The sequence below is a fragment of the Malania oleifera genome, chromosome 4 (genome assembly GCF_029873635.1).
Source record: "Malania oleifera isolate guangnan ecotype guangnan chromosome 4, ASM2987363v1, whole genome shotgun sequence".
Classification (NCBI taxonomy): domain Eukaryota; kingdom Viridiplantae; phylum Streptophyta; class Magnoliopsida; order Santalales; family Ximeniaceae; genus Malania; species Malania oleifera.
The window spans coordinates 24606946-24626788 of NC_080420.1; positions in this window are offsets into that span (position 1 = coordinate 24606946).

The window sequence follows — 19843 nt, forward strand, 5'->3', positions numbered from 1 at the left end:
TTAGTTGTTACTCTCCTGGTCTGATTGCATTCACGTTATTTGCTAGAACTAGCAAAACATTAGTTGGGGGGGGGGGGGTGTGATTTTGCGTCAAAGTTGCATAATTAGGCATTTAAATTCATGCATTGACGATTATAATTTTAATTAAAATTCTGATTATGTGCATTACTTTACTCACTGAGTTCGTTTGATAATTATCCCATTTTTTCAAAGAATTTTCAGATATTCATGTTTTATTATTGTAGGATAATTTTTGAAAATTTAAATCAAAATTAAAAGGTACGTGAGTCGTGTGCATGAAAAAGAACCAAGGGACCATGCACTTGAAGGGTCGTGATTTTTGAAGCAAACTAACCGTGTTATGGCTGTTAGGCATTTAATATAATAAGATACTTTGAAAAATAGCCATTTTTCACTTGTTGGTGTCGGTTTTTGAAGCAAACCTTCAACAGTTTTTTTGAAACCGTCGACGATTTCCTATAGGCTAGAATTAATCTTAGCCTATTGCTGAAACCGTCGAAACACCTGTCCTATTTCTTTCCTTTTGGTTCTTAATCATGGTTTAAACTAAATTGGGATCAAGTATATGAGATGTACAACACTAGGATGATTTAAAACTCGTCCCTTATGAAAATGTAATTGAGTATAGGATATTTTCATGTAAAACTTATTATTTTGTCTTTGAAAACTAATAAGTGTAAAACTTATATCTTAGTGAAATCCTATATACTCTTATGTCATATTATGCACGTGCATTTGCTCAACTCTTGCTCAATAATCATACGTGAAACAAAACTGCAAGAGTTACAATAGTTCCTACCTTAAACACTCCCTATTAGATGTACTTGAGTTCTTGTGATTGAGTGTCGATCTTGATCTTTCCTACTCGAACGTCTACTCGGTCCGATATTTTCCTTTGATCCAGTAACTTCATGTATTTCCCACTTATACCTGTACTTAATGTGATCTGCAAAGATAAGATACACTTAGAACTACAAATAGGTTAATATCATCAAAACACATTAAATATGATTATATAACCACTAAAGCTAATAAGCTTCAACCAATGTACAAGAGGCTTTTCCTAGACTACTTTTCGAGGAATTCTAACCTTTGGTGTTATCATTTTCACTTGAAACTCTTCCAATAAATTCTTATCAATAGAAGGTAGAGAACCCTTCACGCCTTCTGCAATTTTTGCGAGCATAAATCTCACCGATAACCAAACTGCATTCCCTGACTCATACTTATCTTCTATGCGGGTTTTACAACGTCTGAGCTATAGTCTCCAAGAAATTATAATAAGTAACAAATCGATGATCGTACCTCTTTGTGTTGATTTTTGGGCACATCTGAACAATCTAATAATTTTCACCCTCTATGGTTCATCAAAATTTAGAATTCCCAAGATAGATGCTGCTCTCTTTCATACCATACTTGCTATGGATCTCGTACTTAGAATATGATTAAGAGATTTCTCTTTTTTATCCATGCAATAGTTGCAACATGAGCCCATATCAACTCCCAGTTCCCACACTCTCTTATCTACAGGAAGACATTGGAACATGGCTTTCTACTTACACATCGATGCTTTCTTAAAGAGTAGTTTATGCCAGACCCACTCCATCCACAGGTACTGCTCTCTTTTAATTCTTATCACCTCCCAAGCTGAGGAGGTTGAAAAATTTCCATTTATGGAAGGCTTCCAAATAAATACATTAGGCCCCAATTTGTGCTTTATAGGCGACAACAAAATCTCATCCGTTTTAGGGACGCCTACCAGATCCTTCAGCATATCAGTATCCCAATTCTCAGACTCCTAGCAATCTTGAATCTTAAACTCAGAATGCTGGATCGTGTAAGAACACTCAACAAGGAGACCACTACTCAACCACTTATCAAACCAAAAAGAAGCTTTTCCTTCTCTATCCTTCACATAAACATTCTCATAGACCTCTATAATGACCTTTAAGATTGTCTTCCAAAATCGAGAGTCCGCAAGAGTATAATTGGTTGAAGTCATGTGACCTGATTTAACGTGTTTAGCTTTAAATTAAAAAACAGGTCCAATGATTATCTAATGTCATTAGTCTCCGAGCAAACTTCACGTGAAAGGATCTTTGAACATCATTAAGGTCCCTTACGCCAACAACCTCTTCATTTAGGGGTTTACAAATCTTTGACCAAGCACACCATTTCATTTTTGCCTTGCCATTACTCTTCCCCCCCCCCCCCCCCAAAAAAGAAAAAAAGAGAGAATGAAATTAATATTTTTGATTACCACCAAAGGAACTTAGAGAACCGCTAGCATATGTGTCGCCATGCATGATAAAACATGCCGAATAAGGTTGAGACGATCTCCTTGAGACAGCAATCTCATCTTCCAACTCGCCACCCTATTTCAATTTTTTCATACCAATGGTTCAAGCATTCTAGAAATAAGGCGACTATAAATAAAAGGTGCCCCAAGGAACATTGTTGGAAAATTTCCTTTTGCAAAAATCGTCAATCGTGATAGCCCCCTTCTTCTGGCTGGAAATGTTGATTTTGCTGGACAAAAGTAGAGTTGATTTCTCCTTATTGATTAATTGGCCAGACCAACTTTCATACAAATCTAACGTTTTCAAAGCATCTTCAAGGATCTCCTTTCTCCATTAGTAAAAACAAGCAACTCATCCGCATATAATAAATGAGAGATTAAAGAAGCTCCCCTCGAAAGATAAAAATATTCAATCCTACCTTCCTCCAAATGTTTTTTTTAATAATCTAGAAAGAATTTCTTCCATCAAAATGTCTAATAAGATCTGCTTCTACTTCGACGCCATCATTGTTGCAAAAAACCTAGCCTAGGCGCAGCACCGTAACAACATATTTGCAACTTCCTCAAACAATTGACCTCAAAGATGCCAAACAATACCTTTATAAATCGGCTTTAAGAGGATTCGAAGCTTTGAGCTTTCAAAAAAGCAACGTTCGGCGACGGAGGCTGCGAGCGTACAGGCAATTTGAAGGTCAAGGACTCGCGAGAAAAAGCTGATTCTACTTCTGTTACTGTTAAGTAATCATGCGTTTTAATTGTTATTTGTAGGTACAAGAATAACAATTATTCACATAGGTGTTTTCAGACCTCCATTCCCCAAAATATATTTTTGAGCTAATTAGTATAATTTACTTCATCTCTTCTATTGTTTCTATTGATTAGTTTTGGTGTAATGAACTTGTATTTAATGTTAAATATATCCCATCCATTGATCACTTTCTATTCTCTCCCTCTTTTCTCTTCCCTTTTCTCTAGGAAAAATAAAAGTTAAAAGTAGAAGAGATAGAGAAATATATAGACTTCTATAAGCGAGTGCATGAGTCCTTGCAAGTACATACATGATATCGTTGCTTATCTTATGCGTGCATGCTTTCTATGCCTGTCTATATTCTACTAGATTTCACAAAAATTGCACAACATTCTAGGTTTACTGGTAATTTACAGGAAAAGTAGTACTTGCTGGCCGATCATTTTGTCTACCCTCAAGTTTCGTTTTATTTGACGTACTAGAAAGTATCATTGAAGAAGATATAATAGAAAAAATAAGGTACTAAACTAAAGAATTTGGTTTTTAAAAATTATTTTATAGTTAAATTTTTTTACACTGCATAAAACATTATATTAGCACTCATGTTTTAATGGTTGATTGCAGTTTTAGGACTTTGATCAAGTCTTGAATCTCAAGAGAATTCTGACTATATACATGATTGTGGAACCCGTGGATTACTACCGTTGTTTAATCGATATACGTCCAAGAACAAGACTTGGGTCGTCAAGCAACAAGCATTAACATATAAAAAATGCTTAATTTTAGGTAATGAAGGCTTAGTCTAGTGGCAAACAAAGTCAAGATTGAGACATCAATAAGAAAAAGATGTTGGATCAAAATTCAATCATGGGCATATATTTGAAACAATTATGTGCTGTGGACTGTTTAAAAAGGAAAGACCCTATTTAAAAGTGATTGGTTATTTTGAATTGTAATGGGCTTTAATGTATCCGAAACGATTGTGGACCTTTAATGTGTAGATACCTTAATGGTTATTTCCTATTATTATGATGAGCGAAAATGAAAAAAAACATATATGACCAACGATTATATATATAGTGGTTATGGTCCCCATATCACACGGACGGTTCTATAATTTCTCTTTTGTCATCCCATCACCAAAGGAGAATACAGAGAATGCAAAAGGAATTCTCTGGGCATTATGTGTTGATCTAGAAGGCCATTTGCATGGCTCGACCCATCTTGTAACGTTATAGAATCAGGTACTCTTCCACATTCAGTTTAATGTTCTTGATGATTTGACATGACTGATTATGACATGATGATAGTTCTGATCAATTAAAGAAATACTCTTTAAGTTCCATCAAGTGGTATCAGAGCGGCTTCATGTTGAATCATTGGGAAATAGTTTCTCAATTTTGGGTTGATTTGAATAAATCTTTGTTTTTTTTTTAATATGAAAATTAGGATTAAAAAATAATAATAATAATAAGAACATTTTTTGGAAATTTTGTTCTTTGTGGGGAACGTGAGGTATTTAGTTGCAGTTTAAATTTAGTTATTATATTTTTTGAGATAAAGATTTGGTTTGAATTTTTATTTCATCTTTTAGTAAATTTGAATCAAATTAAAATTATGGTCCAACAATTTTTAAAGGGAGGATAGTCAAAGGATAGAAGTTATAAAATAAATTCAAATATGGGTATTTTTAAGGACACACACACACACACACACACACACACACATATATATATATATATGTGTGTGTGTGTGTGTGTGTGTGTGTGTGTGTGTGTTTTAAAACAAAGTTGATTAAAACAGCAAGTCGCCAAAGTGACCATTCCTGTGGCAATCAATTTTGTTATTAAATATAAATGGCTTGTGTGCATGTAATGTATGTAAAAATTGATCCGTCCAAAGGAAGATAAATTTTTGACAGAATTGCACACGCACCTGTGGTAATAAATGCGTGATAATTTTTTAGTCTATTTAACATGTGAATAATAATTCGGCCCAAAGGAAGATTTATTATTTGACATATTCTTATTATCACCATTTGATTACTACACCAAGATATCACTTAAAAATTAATACATTTGTCAAAAGATAAAATATTAATGGAGTACATGATATCTTGAGATGGGAATTACCTATTTTTTGAATTTAGTTTTGGTTCAGGATGTATGTGAGCTTGTTTTAATTTTTATGGTTGTTTGCTATTCTCTGTTCAGCTATGACTCCTACTAATATTACATCCAACATCAATTCTATTCCTATGATAAATGGCTCGATCTTTAAGTCATGGAAAGTGAACCTTTTAATTGTTCTCAGAGTCATGGATCTTGACCTTGCGTTAAGGGTTGATTCTTCCCCACCTATTATGGACAAACTACCTTTGATGAGAAAATGGACTTTGAAAGGTGGGACAAATCGAATTGCATGTGTATGATGATCATGAAGAGAGCTATTCCAGAAGCATTTAGGGGCACTATGTTAGATAAAATAACTATAGCTAAGGATTTTCTTACCGATATTGAAAAGAGGTTTGTCAAGAATGAAAAGTATGAAATTAGTACACTCTTGACAAGCCTAATTTCAATGAGGTATAAGGGTAAGGGTAACAATAGGGAGTATATTTTAGAGCTGTCTCATCTTGGTTATAAGTCGAAAGCACTTAAACTCAAACTCTTTGAGGACTTGTTAGTGCATTTGGTATTATTATCCCTTCCCGCACAGTTTAGCCAGTTTAAGGTGAGCTATAACTGTCAGAAAAAGACATTGTCTTTGAATGAGCTCATCTTACACTGTGTACAGGAAGAGGAAAGACTTAAGCAAGATAAGGTAGAGTGTGCTCACCTAGCCTCGAACTTCAAGGAAAAAGGGAAGAAAAGGAAGAAGGATAAGACTACTGTAGATACAACACCTCAAAAGAAACAGCAAAAGAAACCTACCGAATAGGAAGGTAAAAGTTATTTCTTCTGTGGAGCTGAAGGGCATAGGAAGAAGCAATGCAACAACTATCACACCTAGCGTGCTAAGAAAGGTATGCTTCTTAATTTGATTTTTTTTGAGGTTAATTTAATTTCAGTACCTGAACACACTTGGTGGATAGATTTTGGTGCAATCACTCGCATCAATGTGTCTATGTAGGGTTTCCTGAATTGTCGAAAGCCAAATGAAGATAAAAAATACATCTATGTGGGCAATGGCAAGACAGTTCAAGTTGAGGCAATTGGACTATTTATATTATTGTTAAAAACTGGATTTTATTTGGATCTTGTTGAAACATTTATTGCATTGTATTTTAGACGGAACTTGATTTCTATTTCTGCTTTGGACAAGTCTGGTTATTGTTGTTCATTTGGGAAGGGAAAATTTAGTTTGTTTCATGATTCAAAATTGGTTGGTTCTGGTTCTTTATTAGGTCATGATAATCTTTATATGATAGATACAATTGCTTCATTTAATGAATCCCTGCATTTAAGTACACGTGGTACCAAGAGAAAATTAACCGGGGAGAATTCAGCTACGTTATGGCACAAGAGATTAGGTCATATTTTCAAATGGAGAATAAAGAGACTTGTGTCAGACGAAATTCTAAACCCCTTAGATTTAACATATTTTAATGTTTGTGTAAATTGTATTAAAGGAAAACAAACCAATAAAAGGAGATTTGAAGCCAATAGGACCTTGGATGTAACAACCTCTTTATTTATCTATTTTTTTTTTATATACATATATTAACTGTTCTGATACCCCCTACTATGGAACTCGAGCCTTGGAAGGCAACGGGGTGAATTTGAATATAAAATCATACCTATGCAGCAAAAACGTAATCTATATATCCATGTACATCATACAATACCAAAAATCCATATTTCTATACCATAACTATATAATACATCTCTCTCCAAAATACTTATCCAAAAAATACAAAACCCTACACAAACTTACCCTCTAAACCAGGGTAATCAATATACTCTCTATCCGCGAGCCTGATCTGCTCGCTCAGCTGGCTTACCTGAAAAATGTTAAAGTCATCAGGTGGGTCGACGCTCAGTAAGTGGAAATATGCTATCACTAGTGTGTGGCAACTAAGTTAAGAATACTGTTTAAATAACAACTGAACTGTAGTACAATAATAAATCTGTAAAGCATATCTTTTTTTTCACAATTTAAAATATAACTGTATCATGTGTGTTTTCTACTTTTCATACTGCTAATATTATAGTATACTCATCATATACTATAAATCTGTATACATATACATAACTGTGTTTTATCCCTGAAACTTTGTATATCATTATTTGACCCCTCATGACAGGGTTGTGCGGCCCGTAGGCAGGACTTAACCTGGTCGGCCCTCCAGATAAGTCAATATACTCTACACTACCTCAGACCGGCCAAACTGCATCCACTCCTAGGCTCGGGACTAGCTGCTACCTTGTCAAACCGGCCCCCTCCACCCAGTGAACTGGTTAGCTGCATACTCTTCGAGCACAGTTGACGGTACCCACACACTATCTGAGATATGTGGTTGCACTCTATCTGTATATAGTAACGGTAACGTGCTCTGTATTCTTTATCTATATCTGTCTGTACTCTTTCCTCAGGGATCTGATACTATATTTATATATATATATATATATATATATATATTGTTTTCATCATGTTTCCAAAATTACCATAACGCTATTTTTTTGTACTATAAATACTGTAATATCTGTATACTGTATCTATAGCATCTTGATGCTATCTCTGTATATCTGTCTGTATACTCTGTCTATATACTTTGTCTATATACTCTGTATGTTATGGTAATAGGAAACATGACATGCTATAAATATTGTATATACTGTTCTGTATAAAGCTGTAATATATACTGATTTGAGTAAAGCTATAGTATACTAATTTGGATAAATAACTAATTTGTATAAAACTATAACATACTGATATGAGTAATCGGTATAGTATGATATACTGTAAAAACTATATAAGTTCTTTATCACATAAATATCTACTTAGGCCACACAAGTATTTAAAACTCATATTTTGTAAATTTGGGTAACAACTAATATGCACATATGTGTAAAATCTTTGATAACATTATAAAAATTCCTAACATAGCATTATTCCCTTACCTTAGTGTTGGAATTGGTGTGATCCCAAGAGGGGGGAGGGGGGGGGGGTGAATTGGGTTTTAAAAACTTTTCAGCTAATTTAAATGTTTCACCAATTCACCACAGTTCATATCCCATTCAACATATATATATATATATATATATATATATATATACGTGTATGTAAATCGAGTTTAACATTAAAAGCAAACATACACGTGTGCAATATCTTACTTAAATTAAATACGTGCATGAGAATAATTTTGACATTAAATAAACATTCATACACATGCTGAAATTAAAGTGCAGAAATTTAAATAAGATAGAGAGAGAATGACACCAGATTTGTTATCGAGGTTTGGCCAAACCAGCCTACATCCCCGCCTTGGGCTTATCCGCAAGGATTCTACTATAACATGCTCACTTAACTAGGCAGAGCAAAAGCCTTTTACATCCTCTCTTTACAGAGCGAGAAAAACCCCACCTTAATTACTAGGCTGAGCTAAACTAGTCTCACTTGCGGGGCTGAGACTCCCCAGTTCAATTCCGGGCTGAATCGAACTGGTCTTATTTACGGGGCTGAGACTCCCCAGTTCAATTAACGGGCCGAACCCAACCGTCACGCCTTACCAGGATGGCGCACCTAACTTTTCTAACTGGGTCTAAGACAGTCCGGGACTTTCTTAACTGGGTCTAAGTCTATCCAGGACTATTCCAGGGCTAGTCTCCCTCTTCAGGCCACGTCTAGAATGCAAATATATTTAATAGAATTTGCGTACAAAAAAATGCTTCTAAACTAAGCAGGGATGTACAACATTAAAATCTAATATGCACTCTCATATGATTTTGAAATGAAGCTCATGTAAAGTATGGGGTTTCTCTCAAAATATTTTTCAAGTAAAACTTGAGAGTTTGGAAAATGATTTTCTTTTCTAAAATGATTGACTTTTTCAAATTCAAATCATAAAGGTTACCAAGCAAAAATGAATATATGCTATAGCCTTTTTTTTCAAGAAGCTTTTCAAACCAATATATATTAATGAATATATGCTCAAAGCTCTTAAATAACCCAAAGAGTTTCTCAAAAAATATACTTCAAGATAAGTAGGAGAAACTAGGATTTTGCTATCAAAATGATTGAACTTTATAAAATAAAAGGAGAAGCCTCTCAAGCAAGTATATATTAAATTGATATATGCTCAAGGCTCTCTCTTGTATAACCCAAAGAAATTCTCCAACAAATGTATTTCAAGATAAGAGTAGGAGAATATTAGAGTTTTCTTCAAAATGATTGACCTTAGTAAAATTAATCCCAAGAAGGCATTCAAGCAAAATATATGAGCAAAAATATTAGCCCAAGCCTTCAAGACATTATTCACAAGAAATTTCTCCAAAAAATATTTTTCCAAATAAAAGAATATGGGAGAAATTTAATCTTTGAAAACATGAAAAATGGAAAGACCTTCAAGCAATATACATATAAAGAATGTTATATGCTCAAGCCTCTTCAAATATAACCCCAAAAATATTTTCCCCAAAAATGGTTTTCAAAAGAAGAGAATAAGAGACATTTTAATCTTTGAAAATATATCACAAATGAAAGAAGAAGGCCATCAAGCAATATATATGTATATGATATATGCTCAAGCCTCTTCACATAAAACCCCTAAGAATATTTTCTCCCAAAATGATTTTCAAGTAAAAGAAGAGTAGGAGAAAAATGAGAATTTAAAGATCAAATGGGGTATAGAAGTGTGGGAGAATCAAAGAATGATAAATTAAATTAACAAAGGGATTTTCCAACAATTTTCAAGTGTTTTGGGGTTGTATTTATAGGCAAAAACCCCTTGTGACCGTTATATAACCGTCGGGACCTTAAAATATATTTTTATTTTAAAAATTAGCAGTTTTTCGGCCGTTGGGACAATTTCCCGAGAAGGTCGGTCGACCAAGCTCAAGGTACGGTCGACCGAGGCTTGAATCCACGAGTTTCGATCGATTGTAGTGAAGGTTTGGTCCACCGACCTCGACTTTTTTGCACGGACACTGTTCAGTTTTTTAGCCATAACTTTTTCTATACAACTCCAAATTGGATTTTATTGATATAAATAGAAATCTAAGAGAAAATTCCACAACTTTCATGTTGAATATAGTTTAAGATAATGAGTTTTGTTTTGATAAAAATGCCAATCAATGAGATGGAAGAAACATGAAGGGAGTTTTTCTGTTACGGACATGTTTTAGTGTTTTAGCCATAACGTTTTCTGTGTAACTCCAATTTGGACGTTCTTGGTATCAAACGAAATCTATGGGAAAATGACACAATTTTCATGTTGAACATAGTTTGAGATGAGATTGAATTGAGTGATAAAATTGCTTATTTATAACATTCGGTCGACTAGCCGGTTGACCGACCCCTTTGAAAAATTTAGGTTTTGCCTTCTTTTAACTTTAAAACCATTTAAAAACCTTTGTATAAGTTAGAAATTTTATGAAAAGAGTTTTTCATGTTATTTGGACATCCTATGGTCAATCTAAGGTCAGGTAGAGCTTCAATTTTAAATCATGTACGATGCATGCACATTCAACCCTAATTACTATTACAACCTAGAAAATAGATAAAGTCTTCGTGTCTTCTGCTCCTCAATTCTCCATGGAATACGCCGATTGGTGTTCTTCTCAGTGCTCTTTACGACTTCCATTTTGCATTCATCACTTGTACTTACAGAAATATATACCCGTTCACACTCAGTTACAAAAGTGGGATACTATGGTTTGTCATTATCAAAACAGGGATCGAACTCAAAAAGTCAACACTTAGTTTTGAAAGCCCGTACTAAATTTTGGCCCTATACCTGTAGAGTTCTCCACTCAACACCCTGAAAATCAAATCCCCCAAAACAAAACATCTATATTTCTTCGTGTATTATATTTATTATAACTAAGGGAAAGGAAAATACTGAATAAAATGTCTTACCCTGAGATTGGGACGAGATCCAAACCAACTCCACCAACGATCAGCTCCAGCAGACTTGCATAGAATTTTACCAGGAGCGTCGTGGTGGCTTCAGATCATCGATCCGGCATAAAACGGGCTAGTAATCGAAGAGAGAAGGGGAGGGAGTCATAGGAGAGAGAGAGAGAGAAGGGTTCTAGGCTAATTTTTCATAAAAAATCCGAGTTTTCACTATTTATAGAGCCGGATTCATCGACGAGACACATCACCTCGTCGACGAGTTCTTCAATAATTTCATCGACGAACTTCTCTCTTGTCGACGAATTTCAGTCTGTTCCAAAAACCCTTCTCGGTATCTTCTCGTCGACGAGTCGTAGCTTCGTTGACCAGGTCCCCTTGTGCACTCGTCGATGAATTCCCTGTGTTCGTCGATGAGGCCCTGTGCAAGAATTCTGGGTTTTTATCTCCAAAATCATGTTCGTCGATGAAGCCTATTGCCTCCTTCTGTTTCTGTTTCCATTTCTCGCTCTTTTATTATTGAAATACCATTATTTTTCGGGTCGTTACATTGTCCCCTCCTTATAAAATTTCATCCTTGAAATTTACTATCTGTATCTCCATCTATCATCCCATAAAGGAAAATGGTCTACTTATTTTATTACCTGCCCTCACTTGTGGCGGAGGAATAACGTGGTTACATTTATGTTCTGGGAAATTACACATATAAAACTAAAAACTATCTACAACTAAAATCAATACATGTACTTGCAAAAGAAACTTATCTAACTATTATACTTTACCTAAGTACTTCTATACCTATTGGAACAACTGAGGGTATCTTTGTCTAATCTGTTCCTCGAGTTCCCAAGAAGCTTCCTCTATAGCATAATTCTTCCACAAAAATTTTACTAATTGAATTTCTTTGGTGCGCAATACTTATGTCTTTCTGTCTAAAATCCATATTGGTGTTTCTTCATAAACTAATGAATCTTTCAGTTCTATCTCTACATCACTGATTACGTGGGACGGGTCTGCGACATATTTCCTTAACATGGCAACATAAAACACGTCATGAATTCGAGCCAAAGCTGGTGGCAAAGCTAGCCTATAGGCAACTGATCCTATGCTCTCAAGTATCTCAAAATGGCCAATATACCTAGGGCTCAACTTGCCATTCTTTCCAAACCTCATAACTCCTTTCAGAGGAGCAATCTTAAAAAATACTCGATCTCCCACATCAAATTCTAACTTCCAGCAGCGAGTGTCTGCGTAGCTTCTTTGCCGAATCTATGCTATATTAATTCTTTCTTTAATTAGTCGGAACTTGTCACAAGCCTGCTGTACTATCTTTGGACCCAAAATTCTCCTTTAGCCTACTTCGTCCCAGAAGAGAGGAGAACGATATCTCCTACCATACAATGCCTTGTAAGGAGCCATGCCGATACTAGCTTGATAGCTATTATTGTAAGCAAACTCAACTAACGGCATAAACTTAATCCAACTGCCTCCAAAATCAAGCACACAAGCACGAAGCATATCCTCTAGTGTCTGAGTCATCTTCTCAGTCTGACCATTTGTCTGGGGATGAAAAGCAGTGCTAAAAGCTAACTGCGTACCCATAGCCTCCTGAAAACTTTTCCAGAATCGTGAAGTAAACTGAGGATCTCGGTCCGAGACTATGGATAATGGTACTCCATGAACATGAACTATCTCTTGAACACATATCTCTGCCAGTCTGTCCATGGAATAACTGATTTTAATAGGGATGAAATGAGCAGTTTTCGTCAGATGATCTACAACTACCCAAATTGCATTCAATCCCTATTGTACTGGTGGTAACCCCGTAACGAAGTCCATCGTAACGTGGTCCCATTTCCATTCTGGAATGAACAGTGGCTGCAACTGTCCTGTCGGTTTTTGGTGCTCAGCTTTATCCTGCTAACACGTCAAGCATTTCTAAACAAATTTGGCTATCTCCTTCATCATCCCACTCCACCAGAAATACTCTCGCAGGTCCCTGAACATTTTAGTACTGTCGGGATGGACCGTGTATAGGGATCTGTGAGCCTCCTCCAGTATAGTTCTCTTGATCTTAGTATCTGTAGGAACATATAGCCTTGTACGGAATCGAAGAGTTTCGTCATCTGATATGCTGAACTCCTTTCCCTAACCATGCCGTACTCTAACCATCACCTCTGAAAACTCTGCATCATCGCCCTGAGCTACTTTAATCCTCTTGTATAGTGTAGACTGAACCACTAGACTGGCAATAACTACCTGAGGGCTCTTTTTTACCAATTCTATATTGAGCCTCTCAAAATCCATCAGAATTGCGTGCTAAATCTCCATAGCTACCAGTACGGGTCCCCCTGATTTCCTGCTCAGAGCATCTGCCACTACATTTGCTTTTCCTGGGTGGTAACTAATTGTGCAATCATAGTCTTTAATAAGCTCTAGCCACCTTATTTGCCTCATATTCAACTCTTTCTGGGTAAAGAAATATTTCAAACTCTTATGATCCGTGAAAATCTCGCACTTTCCACCATATAAATAATGCCTCTAGATCTTGAGAGCATATACCACTACAGCAAGCTCTAAATCATGGATAGGATAATTTTTCTCATATTCTTTAAGCTGTCTGGACACATACGCAATTACCTTGCCGTACTGCATCAACACGCATCCAAGACCCTTCAAAGAGGCATCACTGTATATTACGAACCCATCCTCTCCTGAAGGAATAGCCAGTATTGGAGCTGAAACTAACCGCTGCTTTAACTCTTGAAAACTCTGCTCATAGTCATCAGTCTATTCAAATTTTACATTTTTCTTCGTAAGTCATGTTAGTGGACCTGATAGCATGGAGAAACCATCCACAAAGCGTCGGTAATAACTTGCTAATCCCAAAAAGCTCCTGAATTCTTGAATACTTCCCGGCCTTTCCCAACTCACCACAACCTCTATCTTACTCGGATCAACTGATACTCCTGCTTCTGAGATCACATGGCCGAGAAAAGTAACCTGCCTTAACCAAAACTCACATTTCTTGAATTTTTCATATAATTTCCTTTCCCTTAATACCTGCAATTCCAGTCTCAAATGATGCTCGTGGTCCTTAAAACTTCTATTATATACCAGTATATCATCGATGAACACAACCACAAACTGATATAAGTATTGATGGAATACCCAATTCATTAGATCCATAAATACTGCTCATGCATTAGTCAACCCGAATGGCATCACTAAGAACTCGTAATGCCCATACCTGGTACCAAATGCGGTCTTTGAAATATCTACTGCTTTAACTTTCACTTGATGGTAGCCTGACCGCAGATCAATTTTAGAGTAAACCTGGGTCCCCTGGAGCTGATCAAATAAATCATTGATCCTAAGGAGAGGATATTTATTCTTGATTGTCAGTTTATTTATCTCCCTATAATCGATGTACAACCTCATGGTTCCATCTTTATTTTTCACGAACAGAACTGGTGCTCCCCAGGGCGACACACTGGGCTTGATAAAACCCTTATCCAATAATTCCTGTAGTTGATCTTTCAGTTCTTTCAACTCGACTGGAGCCATACGGTACGGTGCTTTAGATACTTGTGTAGATCCCAACAACAAGTCTATAGTGAACTTAATCTCATGATCAAGTGGTAAACCCGGAAATTCTTCTGGAAATACATTTGGAAACTCTCTCACTTCTGGTATGTCAGCTTGTGCCAATTCTTATTTTGGAAATTTTTTTATGTATGCGACATTCCCCTGACAACCATCCTGTATCAGTCTCCTCACTTGAATAGCCAACACCAATTGTGGGGAGGCACGCACGCGTGAACCCGTAAATCTAAATTTTGGCTCACCCGGGGGACTGAAAATTACTTCTTTCTGATGGCAATCAATACTAGTGTGATAAATAGCTAACCAATCCATACCCAGTATCACATCAAATCCCTGCATATCCAATACCACAAGATTGGCTAGAAGCATTCTCTCTTGAATACTTACTGGAAAATTCTGAAGTACCCTCCTGCATCTAACCATAGACCCCATTGGCGTACCCACAGACAGTTCTATATCTAATGGTTGTGTCTCTATTCCAGCTATCTTCACATATCCCACTGATATAAAAGAGTGGGTGGCACCTATATCAAACAAAACAATCATTTTATATGGTAAAGCAGTAAGAGTACCTGTGACCTTGTCTCTAGCCATTTCAGCGTCTCTCGGTGTCAACGCATAGACCCTCGTTAGCGCAGTGTTCCTCTATTGACCACCGCGAGGCACCTGATATCCACTTCTAAACAGTCTGGGAGCCTGAGCATAATTCGACGGTGTCTGACACGATCGAGCCATATGACCGGGCATCCCACATCGATAACAAACATTTTCCCCCAGTCGGCACTCACCAGGATGTCTCCGTCCGCATCTAGGACAAATGGTAGGAAGCTGTCTGCCCTGAAATCCCCTATGCTCTACCATCTGCCTCTGGCCTCCGCCAGATCTACCTCCTCTCCAAGGGCCTCGGCTGGAACCCACCTAAAAACTAGAGGGCGCAGTCCTCTTCCTCTGACTCTATGTCTCCGTCTCTCTAGATAGACTCTCCTCCGCTATAGTGGTCCTGTCAACCAATTCTGCGAAATCCTAGATCCTCAGTACCGCCACCTGTCTTTAAATGTCTCACCTCTAGTTCCTCTCGAACATTCTGGCATTCTTCACTTTATCGGGGACAATATATGGGCAAAAACGTGAGAGCTCGATAAATCTCGCCGCATACTGCTGGACCATTAATGATCCCTGGGACAGGCTCAGAAACTCTTGTACTCGAGCCTCTCTGACTGATGCAGGGTAATATCTATCGAAGAACACGTCCTTGAAACGAGCTTAGGTCATCAGCGCTGGTATAACCCTCTGCTCCTCCAATAAACTGGTGGTTGCCCACCATCTCTCGGTCTCCCCTGTCAGCCTATATGTAGCATACATAACTCTCTGCTCATTGGTGTAGTGAAGTACTGTCTGGATCTTTTCTACCTCCTACACCCAATTCTTAGAAACTGCAGGGTCAGTCACTCTAGAAAAGCTGGCGGATTCATCTTCATAAATTTCTTTATGGCGCATCCCTGAACGGGAGATGGGCCTCCTTGCTCTCTAGAACTCCGCGCTATCTCAGCCCTAACTTGCTGAGCCACACTACGTAGCACAGCATTTGAATCCCCACCTGCTGCGCTAGAAGGACCAACACCATCATCCCTGCTAGTGTGAGCGCTATTGCCTCCTAGGTCCATCCTGCAAACATATGGAACACAGTTTCAAAATTCTATTTCCCTACAGACCCAACTTATTCATCTAAACTCCAAATTCTCTATTAACCATCCCTCCTGATCCTAATCCCAAAATCCACTCCTACAACCCAAACATATGACTCATCGACAGTTTATTATGGTTTTCCTGAAATCTTCACCCCAGGAAAAACACATAAACTACCACGAAATCCTGTATCCAGATCACAGAATAAAAACTTAAATCTTTTTCCTATATTCTGGTATTGTTTTCCGCTACACTCTAGAGTCTACAGAACTTAGCAACCTAGGCTCTGATACCAAAACTGTAACGATCTCTTTATTTATTTATTTATTTTTTATATACATATATTAACTGTTCTGATACCCTCTACTATGGAACTCGAGCCTCGGAAGGTACTGGGGTGAATCTGAATATAAAATCATACCTATATAGCGAAAACGTAATCCATACATCCATGCACATCATACAATACTAGAAATCCATATTTCTATACCATAACTATATAATACATCTCTCTCCAAAATACCTATCCCAAAAATACAAAACCCTACACAAAATTACCCTCTAAACCAGGGTAATCAATATACTCTCTATCCGCGAGCCTAATCTGCTCGCCAACTGGCTTACCTAAAAAATGTTAAAGTTATCGGGTGAGTCGACGCTCAGTAAGTGGAAATATGCTATTACTAGTGTGTGACGACTAAGTTAAGAATACTGTTTAAATAACAACTGAACTATAGTACAATAATAAATCTGTAAAGCATATCTTTCTTTTCACAATTTAAAATATAACTGTATCATCTGTGTTTTCTACTTTTCATACTGCTAATATTACACTAAACTCATCATATACTGTGAAGCGGTATACATATACATAACTCTGTTTTATCCCTGAAACTTTGTATGTCATGATTTGACTCCTCATGATAGGATTGTGCAGCCTGTAGGCGGGACTTAACCTGGTCGGCCCTCCAGATAAGTCAATATACTCTACACTACCTCAGTCCGGCCAAACTGCATCCACTGCTAGGCTCGGGACTAGCTGCTACCTCGTCAAACCAGCCCCCTCTACCCAGTGATTTGGGGAGCTGCATACTCTTCGAGCACGGTCGACGGTACCTACACACTATCTAAGATATGTGGTTGCACTCTATCTGTATATAGCAATGGTACCGTGCTCTGTATTCTTTATCTATATCTGTCTATACTCTTTCCTCAGGGATTTGATACTATATATATATATATATGTACATACTCTTTTATTGTTTTCATCATGTTTCCAAAATTACCATAACACTATCTTTCTGTATTGTAAATACTGTAATCTCTGTATACTGTATCTGTAGCATCTTGATGCTATCTCTGTATATCTGTCTGTATACTCTGTCTATATACTATGTTTGCATACTCTATATGTTATGATAATAGGAAACATGGCATACTATAAACACTGTATATACTGTTCGGTATAAAGCTGTAATATATACTAATCTGAGTAAAGCTGTAGTATATTAACTTGGATAAATAACTAATCTGTATAAAACTATAACATAATGATCTGAGTAATCGGTATAGTGTGATATACTGTAAAAACTATATAAGTTATTTATCACACAAATATCAACTCAGGCCACACAAATATTTAAAACTCATATTCTGTAAATCTGGGTAATAAACTAGTATGCACATATGTGTAAAATCTTTGATAACATTATAAAAATTCCTAACATAGCATTATTCCCTTACCTTAGTTCTGAAAGCCCCTACTAAATTCTAGCCCTATACCCATAGAGTTCTCCACTAAACACCCTAAAAATCAAATCCCTCAGAACAAAACATTAGTATTTCTTCATGTATTATATTTCTTATAACTGAGGGAAAGACAAATACTGAATAAAATGCCTTACCCTAAGATTGGGACGAGATCCAAACCAACTCCACCAAGGATCAGCTCCAGCAGACTTGTAGAGAACTTCACCAGGGGCATCGTGGTGGTTTCAAATCGTCAATCCGGCGTAAAACGTGCCCGAAATCGAAGAGAGAAGGGGAGGGAGTCATAGGAGAGAGAGAGAGAGAGAGAGAGAGAGAGAGAGAGAGAGAGAGAGAGAGAGAGAGAGAGAGAGAAGGGTTCTGCGCTAATTTTTCATAAAAAATCAGAGTTTTCACTATTTATAGAGCCAGATTCGTCGACGAGACACGTCACCTCATCGACGAGTTCTTCAATAATTTCATCGACGAACTTCCTCTCTCGTCGACGAATTTTAGTCTGTTCCAAAAACCTTTCTTGGTATCTTCTCGTCGATGAGTCGTAGCTTCGTTGACGAGGTCCCCTTGTGCACTCCTCGATGAATTCCCTGTGTTCATCGATGAAGCCTGCTGCCTCCTTCTGTTTGTGTTTCCATTTCCCTCTCTCTTATTATTTAAATACCATTATTTTTCGGGTCATTACCAATGTCTTAGAACTTATACATATGGATATTTGTGGACCATTCCCTTCGGTTGTTTGGAATGGTCAACAATATTTTATAATGTTCATAGATGATTTTTCCAGATATGGCTATATATATCTCATTCATAAAAAGCCATAGTCACTAGAAGTGTTCAAAAATTTTAAAGCTGAAGTTGAAAATCAACTCAACAAAAGGATTAAAACCATCAAATCTGACCATGATGGTGAATACTATGGTAGATATGATGGTTCAGGTGAACAACGTCCAAGACCGTTTGCTAAATTCCTATAAGAATGTAGTATTATCCCTCAGTACACTATGCCAGGTTCGCCCACTATGAATGGTGTTGCTAAGAGATGAAACAGGACACTTAAGGATATGGTGAGGAGTATGATTAGTCATTCCACCTTACCATAATCACTCTGGGGAGAAGCACTTAAGACTGCAACATATATACTTAACAGAGTCCCAACTAAAGCGATTGCCAAAACCCCTTATGAGTTTTGTACAGGTAAAAAATCAAGTCTAAACCACTTTCATATTTGGGGATGTCCAACTGAGGCAAGACCTTATAGGCCTAATGAAAAGAAACTGGATTGAAGGACGGTGAGTTGTTATCCTATTAGGTACTCTGAAAGATCTAGGGGGTACAAACTTTATGATCTCAGAATTAAGTCATTTTTTGAGTTAGGAAATGCCTGGTTCTTTGAGGATGTCGAGTTTGTAGGGGGAGATACAATTAGGGACTTTGTATTTGAAGAGGAATATGTAGATATTCCAACAGGTGTTGTTGGCATTGATCAGGATTTTATTCCCGACCTTGTTCAAGAGATATTAATTCAAGACAATGTTATAGAACCTCCCACCCAAGAAATTATTCCTGGAGAACAAACTCTTACACCTCAAGAACCTATTCCGTTAAGAAGATCCCCTAGAGAAAGAAGAAGTGTAGTGCCAGAT